Source organism: Triturus cristatus, chromosome 7 (genome assembly GCF_964204655.1).
Source record: "Triturus cristatus chromosome 7, aTriCri1.1, whole genome shotgun sequence".
NCBI lineage: Eukaryota > Metazoa > Chordata > Amphibia > Caudata > Salamandridae > Triturus > Triturus cristatus.
In genome coordinates, this window is record NC_140590.1 from 818,743,934 (window position 1) to 818,755,441 (window position 11,508).

Consider the following 11,508-nt stretch of genomic DNA (forward strand, 5'->3'; position numbering starts at 1 on the left):
AATTGCTCCCTCCCACATTGAGCAGCATTTTGTGTTGCTCTCTGCATGCAGGACAATGCTGGCTCTCTCTGGGGGCAAGGAGCCAGCAGGGACCATGGGGGCATTGCGGCTCCCAAAATGGTCCTCAACAATGCATACTGGGTGCCCTGGGTATGGCCAGGACACCCAGCAACAAGTGATGGCCCAGGGCTAAAATGGTTTGGGGTAGAGGGGTTTGCTTATAACTTTGGTGTCACTTGAAAAATCTTCACAACATTTTCCCCAAAAAGTATTCTTCTGTGTCTTGTTGTGCAGGTAAAGTTTGAGGGTGTTTTGTAAGGGTAAGCGGAATTCACGGAGTTGGACTGCACGGAATTCCGCAGAGTTGCAAAAAAACCTCAGTGGAATTCCGTGGAGTTCCCCTCCGCCCTACACTTACCTCTCAGCCTTCTGTGTTGCTACTGACTGCGACTCTCTTTGTGATCTCGGGCCAGTCAACTCCCTTTGTTGGCAGTGGCACCTTAGGGCTCTGGGCATTCACCTCCTGCCCTGCACAGGATGATGTGAGGCACACTGTTTTCTGCTCCATTTCCGGTGCCCCGTGATGTCCTCACTTCTTCCCAGTGTGCCATAAAAAAAAACGAAGGTCAAGTGAGGCGTGCTAGGTTCACTTCCTTATTAAAGCCAGTTAGCCGGAGTCTTGGAGCAGCGTGTCCCATGTGGTACACTCAGGGGATTTCTGTGTGAAACATCACCGTGACTTAAATGTCTACTCTATATACGTGGACAGAAACGTTTCAAGAGGGCGGACACTCGAGCCTGAACGACAGCATACACAAACAGTAAGCGTACCTGAAAAAGTGTGTTGTGGGAGGTCGGGTGAGTGGCAATAGCTGTCAGTTTCTGTTATTGTATAGAATGTTTTATTTTCAGTAGATACTTTTTGCAAGTTGTGAGTCTTTTCCCCTATAACTTTTTTCAACTCCACTTTCGGAGTCAAGAAGGTACAACTCCACTGCGCTGGCGGTAGGCGGAGTTGGTTGATCTCTGCTCTCAAAGCAGAGCACCGGAGTGGCTAAACTCCTCAACCTCCGCCAGCAGAGTGGAGTATACCGCCCACGCTTAGTGTTTGGTCAAGTGGGGACCAAGAAAAAGAGAGGTAAAAAAAAGTGTGTTTCCGATGTTAATTCCCATAGAGATTTTAGTCACGACTTCAGCCTGAACTGCTGAACGAAATTACACCAATTTGGCAGAAAGTAAGATTTTGGTCCGGAAGGATCTCTTTTTGTGATTTGGTGTAACTCCATTCAGTATTTTAAAGTTATTAAAGAAAAAAAGAAATATAGTTATCTCGGGATGCAAATCCCTAGCGGATCCGAAAGATTTCATGCTGAGATCTGACTGAATGTCAAAACTTCAACCAGGAAGTGTTGGCAGCTATTTTGGGACTCAGCCAAGTCCCCGAAAAAGTTTAAAAAAAGAGAAGGGGGCAGGGTAGGAATACCCTGACCCCCTAGGCCTGGTAGTGGGGTCCCCCAGGGACCTCACCAGGGCCCAAAATAATGTTTCATAATTAAACTTACTACGCAAATCAAGGCGGATTCGTGGACCGGGGGGGTACACAGTCTCCCACACTTGCTTATAGATGAACCCCCGGGTGAGTCAGATCCCAGCGGCAAATATGATTAGTAATTTTGAGGAGGGGGCGCATGCGGCCCCCCTCTCCGTAACTGATTCCGGCCCGGGGACTGCCACCTTTTCAGGGCCACGCAATGTTAAATGAAGAGAGGCGGCCCGCGCAGCCCCCTCCCCGGCTGTTTATGGGTCCGGGGGCTGCCACATCTTGGGGCAAGGCCAAACTATTGCAAGAGAGGAAGCCTGCCTGAATGCCCCTTTAGGAATAGGGGAAGGGGGTCCACGCGGCCCCACTCACGGGCCATTTTTGTCACGGGGTACCAACACCTCCCCGGTGCTAGGCTGAATATTTAATGGAGAGGGGTTCTGCACAGCACCTCTCCTGGCCCATTTTCAACCCTGATTTCCACCACCTCCCTGAAGGAGGTCCAGCAAAAACAAAGGAGGAGGACCACACAGAGGTGAGGTGTGGCTCACTGGTTAGAGGCGGCAGATCCACAAGCAGAGAATCGGCCAGGGACCAGAGTTCAATTCCCGACGCAGCAGGGTCGTGGACCAGGGTCAAAACGGACTCGATAATTCTCGCCTCGGTACCTACTCTAACCAGGAACACACTCGGCAACTCTGGGCATTAGCTTGCCTCATCTCCACAACGGCCCCCCACATTCGCCGGGGATGCCTGGTTTCACCTTGGAGATACCCAGGAGGGACCATCTCACAGGGATAGCCAGGACGGGTTCCCCAGCGGTCTACAGCGCCACGACGCCTCAGGGCAGCAGTGCGCTTTACAAGACACATACATTTACATACATCACATACATTTACACAGCCCGATCCTGGAACCATTAATGGCTACGGGGAAGGCTATAACCCACGGCCAGCACCCTATGTCCCGAGGTGTGCACCCTCAGGACATAGTTGTTTGCATTCGCTTGGCGGGAGCTTTGAAGCTCCCGCCAAGTGAGAGCAAACAGTAAGTCTACTCTCAGCAGGCGGAAGCAATAAAACTGATCCCGACCACTAGGAGCGGACTTTTAATCTGTTTTGGGCAGGAAAACAGATGAAAGAATTGCCCTTGCATGCAGGGAGCAACATTTTTTTCTGCTCCCTGCATGTTGGAGCAATGCCGGCTCTCACTGGAGGCAGGGTGCCAGCAGGTATATCACAGGGGCAATGAGTCTCCCCTTGCAGTTCCCAACAGTGCACACTGGGTGCCCTGGGTAGAGCCAGAGCACCCAGCAACAAGTGGCCGAACCAAAATAGGCCCAAGGAGGGGGGTTGCATGGTCACCCTCTCCTTCCTTTAATAAGCTGGCCCCTGGAGGATTGGGTCCCTGGGGCCAAAATAGGCCCAGGGAAGAGGGCCAAATGGCCAACCTCTCCTTCAACTAATTGGGATGGGGTCCCCGGAGCCAAAATCAGCCCAGGCAGGGGAGTCACATGGCCCCCCTCCCCTTTTAGTTATTGGCCAGGCCCTGGGGGATGGGTTCCCGGGCCCAAATTAGCCCAGGAGAGGGGCCTTGTGGCCCTCCTCCCGTTTTAGTAATTGGGTGGTCCTGGAGGATGGGGTCCTTGGGGGCCAAATAGGCCCAGGGAAGGGTGCTGCATGCCCCCCTTCCAAGTTGCCTATATAGGAGGGGTGGGCCACAGGACCTGCCCTACAGGCCAGACCATATGTTCGACCCCCCTCTGTCAGGCACAGCCAAGAGCTGTGCGAGGCATGGGTGCCTACAGGGGGTTGGCAGCAGGCCCTGCAACCAAACCACCTCAGTGCAAGGCCTCAGGCAGTGCGCCAAGTGGATTTAGGTGTCTTCCGGGGTTGGCCATGGATTATGGCATCAGTGAGGTTATCAGTGATGTCACTGACCATGTCATGATTGATGTATTATTTGAGGTCATAATCAGTGCACTGTAAGGGTGTAAGTTATATTTAGCTCAGGTAACTATGCTGAAGTTCTATAGTTTTGTACGAGTGAAATCTGAGCCTAACTATAGCATTCCCTGAAACATATGGTTATTTCAGTGAATTGCTAAGGTTTTTTTAATTCTATTTCGTAACTATAATATCCCTGTAACCTTTTTTTTTCCAGTGAATTTCGAAGGTTTTCTAATGTTCTATTTCCTAACTATAACATCCATGAAACCTTTGGTTTTTTTCAGTGAATTTTGAAGGTTATATAATGCTATTTGCCAACTATGATGTCCCTGTAACCTTTCCATCTCTGCTTCCTCACTTTCTCACCATTTTCTGTCCTTTCCTCCAGTTTTCTCCCTTTTCTCCTTCTTGTCCAGAGAATGTGACATAGTTAGGGTGCCAGTCGCCCTAAAGCAATCAAGGAAAATGAGTCCTTGCATTCCTATTGGCTATGAAAATAGGGCTATGATTGGGGTGCAGTTGGCCACTCACTTTTTACAGACACTATTGTATGAGTTTACCGGTCAAATTAATTATGAAACTAGAGATGGTGTTGAGTATGAGTACTTGGATATAGAGTGAGCATGGGCCCGGTAGAGATAGGTGTTGGCAGCTGCCAATTGGTGGTGTCTAATGTTGGTGCTGGGGGCTGCCTTCTCAATCTCAGCTTTCAATCACCTGGCCGGCTGTGGCGGTACCAAATGGCCACCTTGAGCACATTTGGGTATCAGGTGCACAGCAGTGTGAGGGATGCTCTCATACACAGGGACATTGGCTGCATCACGGTTTTTAAGTAGGAGTTAAAGCTGGTAAGCGTAGCTGGAAAGCCAAATCTGCAGCTTGAGGATGGGTGACGATGAGAAGCAATCTTACAAAAATGCCTACTCTTCACTGTAAAGGTTATCCTAATAAAATACTCTCATCCTTGATTTCAACAATTATTTCATTAGCTTAATTATCAAATGATAATCGCATTGACTCTCGTCTGTTTGGCGCCTTTAAAACACAAGCTATGATATTTCACCCTTACTTTGTTGAGCGTGCAACAGAGGGCGAGTTCTGCGTGAGTCATTGCCTGCAGAAGGTTGCGCAAGTTCACCCCAAGTCACCACAGTAATCTAAACACTGAAAAGACCAACTAGTAAAGCACACAACATGGGTGCCAATCACCAAAGTGCAAGGGGTAGCAAGATGACATCAAGGTGACACTAACTGATATCTGTGACACACGATAGAGAAAAGCAGCTTGGCTAACTGAGGTTTTCAAAGAAGAGAGAAGTTGTAACTTACAGAGAGGTGATGTGTTTCTTCTGGGTTGCCTTAATCGGGGCCAATTATAAAGCCGCCATTCAGAAATATGGTGTGTATGTAGTATGCTTCAAAAGGCCACCCCTCCATCTCTTTGCTCACAGTGAAACAAGCCTATCTGCCATCATTAAATAACGCATAGCCATGCTCTGAAGCATGTCATGAACTCAATTTCAGCAACACTCTTCAGAATGTGAACAATAAACGTTACAAATGTTTCTATTAAAATAGCCAACGCTATCATAGATTATGGGCTTAATTGCAAAAACATAACTTGCCCCCGAACACGCAACCTTCTGATAAGAAGTCAGACACGCTACCATTGCCCCACGAGTTTATATATGGCACTGCACTTATGGATATCATACAAATGAGCACTGTGGATGGAGTAGCTATTTTTTGTACATTTTGTGTCTTTCATTCAATGCCTTCTGAAATCTTATTACAAGCTCATGTCTGTCTCCTTCCACCTGCTCGATGGTTCAAGGTTACAAACATGTTTTCTTTTTAAACCAATGCATTCAGTGTGGCTGCTGCCTGTAATAACCCTCGCACTGGACTGGTGCTTTCGTGGACTGCCACTGTCACATGACCCTATTGTGTTGTCTTGCACCTGACTTATGTTACGCGCTGGTGCCCCTTGTTTAGGTGTGCCATCTGAAAAACTCGAGGGGCTACTACCTGTTCTGAGTTAGCTCTCACCTTCTCCTCTCAGCACCTATAGAAGAATGTCAGCATCCTCTCTGCATTTTCTCTGCATTCTCTCTGCACTCTTGTGATACGTCAGTAGCTGCAACATCTGAGCGCAGAGCCACCAATCAGCACTCCGTCGTATGGTCACCGCGTGTGTACTTTACTGTAAGATCTGTTAGTGTCAGATTCAGTGGGCAGAAGTGTAGTACCAACTGCACATAAATAACCTTATTGTCTATATAACACATCCCAATGTTTCCTATATAGAAGTGATGTGTTTCCATTAAATAAGCAGAGCATTGGTGGTTCAGTGGTACAATTGTCTGGCTCAATCGCAGGGGGCCCATGTTTCGTTCCCAGTCAATTCTAAGCTTTCTCCTATATTCACATTTTCGTATCACTTTTAAATGCTCAGTAAAGGCACACATATTTTTAAATCTAAAATTGTATTCCACCTTCTCTTTTGTAAAATGAACATCAGAGCCAGAATTGAACAACATCTGCCTATTTATCCAAGAAAAGGCTGCAGTTATGCACAAAATGTCTACCCAACTGGAGTACTTTCTACTGGACAATTAGTAAGTGCTACCTCGTTGCGTAAACACATATATAATTAAGTGGGGGAGGTGCCCCCCATCCCCAAGCCAATTTCCGCCCAGGGACCCATCCCTTGTGGTCCAGCCAAAAATCAATGGGGAGATGCGCCTGTTGGCCCTTTCCCCAGACTGATTTCCGCCCTGGAAACTCCATTCCCCGGGGCCCAGCCATGACTCCTTGGATGCGCTGGTTCAAGCCAGGGCACCCAGTGTACTATGGGACCGCAGAGGAGCCTCAAGGCCCCCGCGGTCCCAGCTGGCTCCCCATGGACATGCAACTCCCTGTGTGCAAGAGCAATCGTTTCATCTCTTTTCCTTCCCGCATGTCTTCGGGCAGGGAAAGAGAGGAAACCTCTGTTTCCAGAAAGCGGGAGCTGTTTGACAGTTTCCACTTAATAACAATAATAATAATAATAATAATCATCTTTATTCAGCATATAAAAATATGACCATAAACGAAACATCTTAAAATGTACATACATCAGGCAAAAGCAGCAGTTTTCATGAAAACAACCACATATACATTAAACACTCGTTTATATACTGTCATAGTCCCCCAGTGTTGCTTAATTTCAAGGTGCATCCAACAAATTTCAATACAGGTTAAAAAGTACACTGGTTCCTTTATAACAGCAAGACTTAGTGCAGAAAATAGCAAGAGTTTTTATGGGCTTCAAACACCCCTCATGAGTCTTAACTTTAAAGCAGATCTTAAAAAATTGAAAACACAAAAGAGTGTAAAAACATCTGATGACAGTTTAAAAAAATAAGGCAACACGTGCCTGATTAAATTTAAGCTTTCTTAAATGGCCCGTCAGGAACATTTTTCTTGGATATGCGTAATGCGGACAGAGGAGGACAAAATGTAAGGTATCCTGTGGAGACCTATTGTCGCAGCCACAGGGTCCTCTATGATCTGTGTGCACAATAAAACCAGAGGGTACAGCCAATAGATGATGAAATAAATGTAATCTAAAACATGTAATTAAAAATCTGTCTTGTGCACTAGTTATGAGCGATAAATACGGTTCCATGGCCTGAGTCGATTTAACTAAAATGTGTTCTCTCACCGTGGGCTTATAAAGTTCACTATCCCCGCGTTGCGTTGTGACATACTTAAAAAACAGGTCTTTGATATGTGCCTTTTCCTGGCTACCCACCTTTTCCAGATTGGTAAACAGGTCTGCTCGCCCTAGCGTGGAGAGGGTATCCTTTACCTTTTTTAACCATGATCAAGGGAGAGACAGTCCTGGATTACCGGCCTATTAAAACTAGGGCTGGGCGGAATTTGCGGAATGCCTCTTCGCGGAATTTTGAAAAAAAATTGTGGAAAACGAGCGCACAACCTGAGGGACCGTGTGCCCGGGACTGGGGTCCCTCGTGCTTGGGCAGGCTCCCCTATCTCCCCGGCCTGGCTTGAGAAGCAGGGACCGGCCCCGGGCCTCCTGATTTTTGGTCAGGGCCTGGGATCCCACGTCCTGCGGCCTGCCAAGTGTCCATCTGCCCGGGACAAGGGACCCTGGTGCAGAGCCCCGGAGCCCTGCAAGGGCAGGCGGGAACCCTACCGCTATGGCTCGGTGTGGGCAGCTGGGAGTCCTTTCGGTCCCGGCCATCTGGTCGCACCTTTCCCTCGGCCATCTGGTCGCGCGCAATGCTTTCCAATGGGGCGACCAGATGGCCGGGCCGGCCTGGAAGTCCCGATGAGGGTCCATTCGCCTCGCGGATCCCAGCCAGGGCTCCAGGAGGCCGGGCTCGTCCGCGCCTAGGGTCCCCTCCGTCACTCGGAGCGCGAGGGTTACAAGAAAGGTGGGTAGCCTACCTCTGGATTAGTAGGGGCAGGGTGTGCCGGGACACCCCTCCTGGGGATTGCGGTTCTCAGGCGGGGACCAGATGGGCCAAGCCCGGACGACACTTCTCCGGGGCGTCCGGTGCTCCCTCCTCCAGCCCGCGGCGAGGCAAAGTGCCCAGGACGGGCTCCATGGGTCCCCCGGGCGTCCACCGAGGCCTTCAGCCCCAAAGCCCTGCAGCCCTGGAGCCCTTCAGCCCGGAGCCCTGGAGCCCTGGAGCCCTGCAGGCCCGGAGCCCTGCAGGCCCGGAGCCCTGCAGCCCTGGAGCCCTGCAGCCCCGGAGCCCTGCAGCCCTGCAGCCACGGAGCCCTGCAGCCACGGAGCCCTGCGTGGGCAGACGGGAACCCTAGCGCGAAGGCTCGGGGTTGGACAGATGGGAGTCCTTTCAGTCCCGTCCATCTGGTTGCACCTCTCCCCTTGGCCATCTGGTCGCGCACAGTGCTTTCCAATGGGGCGACCAGATGGCCGGGCCAGCCTGGAAGTCCCGATGAGGGTACATTCGCCTCGCGGCTCCCAGCCAGGGCTCCAGGAGGCCGGACGCGTCCGCGCCTAGGGTCCCCTCCGTCACTCGGAGCGCGAGGGTTACAAGAAAGGTGGGTAGCCTTCCTCCGGATTAGTAGGGGCAGGGTATGCCGGGACACCCCTCCTGGGGATTGCGGTTCTCAGGCGGGGACCAGATGGGCCAAGCCCGGACGACACTTCCCCGGGGCGTCGGGTGCTCCCTCCTCCAGCCCACGGTGAGGCAAAGTGCCCAGGACGGGCTCCATGGGTCCCCCGGGCGTCCGGGCCCCGGGAGCTCCGCCGGGCCTCCCATGCCTGAGGCCCAGCGTGGGGTCTACGAGCCCCCACCCCGAGGTCTGTAGCCCCGGAGCCCTGGAGCCCTGCAGCCCTGGAGCCCTGGAGCCCCGGAGCCCTGGAGCCCCGGAGCCCTGCAGCCCCGGAGCCCTGCAGCCCCGGAGCCCTGCAGCCCTGCAGCCCTAGAGCCCTGCAGCCCTGGAGCCCTGCAGCCCTGGAGCCCTGCAGCCCTGCAGCCCCGGAGCCCTGCAGCCCCGGAGCCCTGAAGCCCTGCAGCCCTGGAGCCTTGCAGCCCCAGGGCCCTGCAGCCACGGAGCCCTGCGTGGGCAGGCGGGAACCCCAGCACGAAGGCTCGGGGTTGGACAGATGGGAGTCCTTTCAGTCCCGGCCATCTGGTTGCACCTTTCCCCCCTCGGCCATCTGGTCACGCGCAATGCTTTCCAATGGGGCGACCAGATGGCCGGGCCGGCCTGGAAGTCCCGATGAGGGTCCATTTGCCTCCCGGATCCCAGCCAGGGCTCCAGGAGGCCGGCCGCGTTCGCCCCTAGGGTCCCCTCCGTCACCCGGAGCGCGCGGGTTACAAGAAAGGACGGTAGCCTTCCTCCGGATTAGTAGGGGCAGGGTATGTCGGAACACCCCCCCCGAGGCCGGCAGTTCCTTGCTGGGGACCAGATGGGCTCCGCCCAGGCAACATCTTCCCAGGCCTCCGGGGCTTCCCTCGTCCGGCCCGCGGCGTGGCAAAGTGCCCAGGGACGGGCTCCACGGGTCCCGGGCAGTCCTCCGCCGGGCGCCCGGGCCCCGAGAGCTCCGGTTGTCCTCCCCGTGCCTGAGGCCCAGCCGGGGTCCCCCGAGCCCACCCCGGGAAGCAGAGCCCCCCCGAGCCCTTGGCGGGTGGGTGGGCAGATGGGAGCCCTACCGCTATGGCTCGGACAGACGGGAGTCCTTTCAGGTGCCGGCCATCCGGTCGCTCCTTTCCCCTCGGCCATCTGGTCGCGCCCGCAATGCTTTCCAATGGGGCTACCAGATGGCCGGGCCGGCCTGGAAGTCCCGATGAGGGTCCATTTGCCTCCCGGATCCCAGCCAGGGCTCCAGGAGGCCGGGCGTGTTCCCCCTAGGGCCCCCCTCCATCACCCGGAGCGCGCGGGTTACAAGAAAGGGGGGGGGGGTAGCCTTCCTCCGGATTAGTAGGGGCAGGGTATGCCGGAACACCCCTCCGGCACTGGCGGTTCTTTGCCGGGGACCAGATGGGCTGCTCCCGGGCAACATCCTCCCAGGCCTCCGGGGCTTCCCTCCTCCGGCCCGCGGCGTGGCAAAGTGCCCAGGGACGGACGGGCTCCACGGGTCCCGGGCAGTCCTCCCCCGGGCGCGTGGGCCCCGAGAGCTCCGGTGGTCCTCCCCATGCCTGAGGCCCAGACGGGGTCCCCCGAGCCCACCCTGGGAAGCAGAGTCCCCCCGAGACCTTGGCGGGTGGGCAGGCGGGAGCCCTACCGCTATGGCAGACGGGAGTCTTCAGGTGCCGGCCATCTGGTCGCTCCTTGCCCCTCGGCCATCTGGTCGCGCGCAAGGCTTTCCAATGGGGCGACCAGATGGCTGGGCCGGCCTGGAAGTCCCTATGAGGGTCCATTCACCTCCCAGATCCCAGCCAGGGCTCCAGGAGGCCGGGTGCTTTCGCCCCTTGGGTCCCCTCCGTCACCCGAAGCGCGCGGGTTACAAGAAAGGGGGGTAGGCTTCCTCCGGATTACTAGGGACAGGGTACTCTGGGACCCCTCTCGGTCCTCAGCCGGCAGCTGGATGGGCCCGGATGCCGCCCCATCCCCGGGGCCTGCCGCGTGGCAGGGTGCCCGGGACGGGGTCCGGAGGGCCCGGGGAGGCTTCCTCTGTGCCTGCGGTCCTGGGAGCCCCGGCTGGGTCCAGGGGCCGGGCCCTTGGTCGGGGTCTCCGGCCCCGTCCCCCGGCACTGCCAAAGGCCCGGGACGGGCTTCCGTTGTGGCCGGGGAGCCTCCCCTCGCTGGCTTGGGTTCAGGAGCTCTGGCCGGGCCCCTGAGGGCCCCAGGGAGGGCGGTCTCCCCACCCCGGGCTCCGTCCTGGGTCCTGCCGCATGGCAGGGTGCCTGGGGCGGGGTCCGGAGGGCCCGGGGAGGCTCCCCCTGTGCCTCCGGGCCTGGGAGCCCCGGCTGGGTCCAGGGGCCCGGTCGGGCGAGCCTCCCCTCGCTGGATTGGGTTCAGGAGCTCCGGTCGGGGCCCTGGGGGCCCCGGGGAGGGCGGCCTCCCCACCCCAGGCACCCTGCCACGCGGCAGGACCCAGGACGGAGCCCGGGGAGGCTCCCCCTGTGCCTCCGGGCCTGGGAGCCCCGGCTGGGTCCAGGGGCCCGGTCGGGCCCCGGGTCGGCGTCTCCGTCCCCTGGCCCCGTCCCCCGGCCTGCGGCACTGCCAAAGGCCCGGGACGGGGTTCCGTTGTGCCCGGGGAGCCTCCCCTCGCTGGATTGAGTTCAGGAGCTCCGGCCGGGCCCCTGGGGGCCCCGGGGAGGGCGGCCTCCCCACCCCGGGCTCCGTCCTGGGTCCTGCCGTGTGGCAGGGTGCCCGGGGCAGGGTCCGGAGTGCCCGGGGAGGCTTCCCCAGCGCCTCCGGGTCTGGGAGCCCCGGCTGGGTCCCGGGGTCTGGTCGGGCCTCGGGTCGGGGTCCCCGGCCCCGGGTCCCTTTCCCCGGCCTGCCGCTCTGCCAAGGGCCCGGGACTGGGGTCTG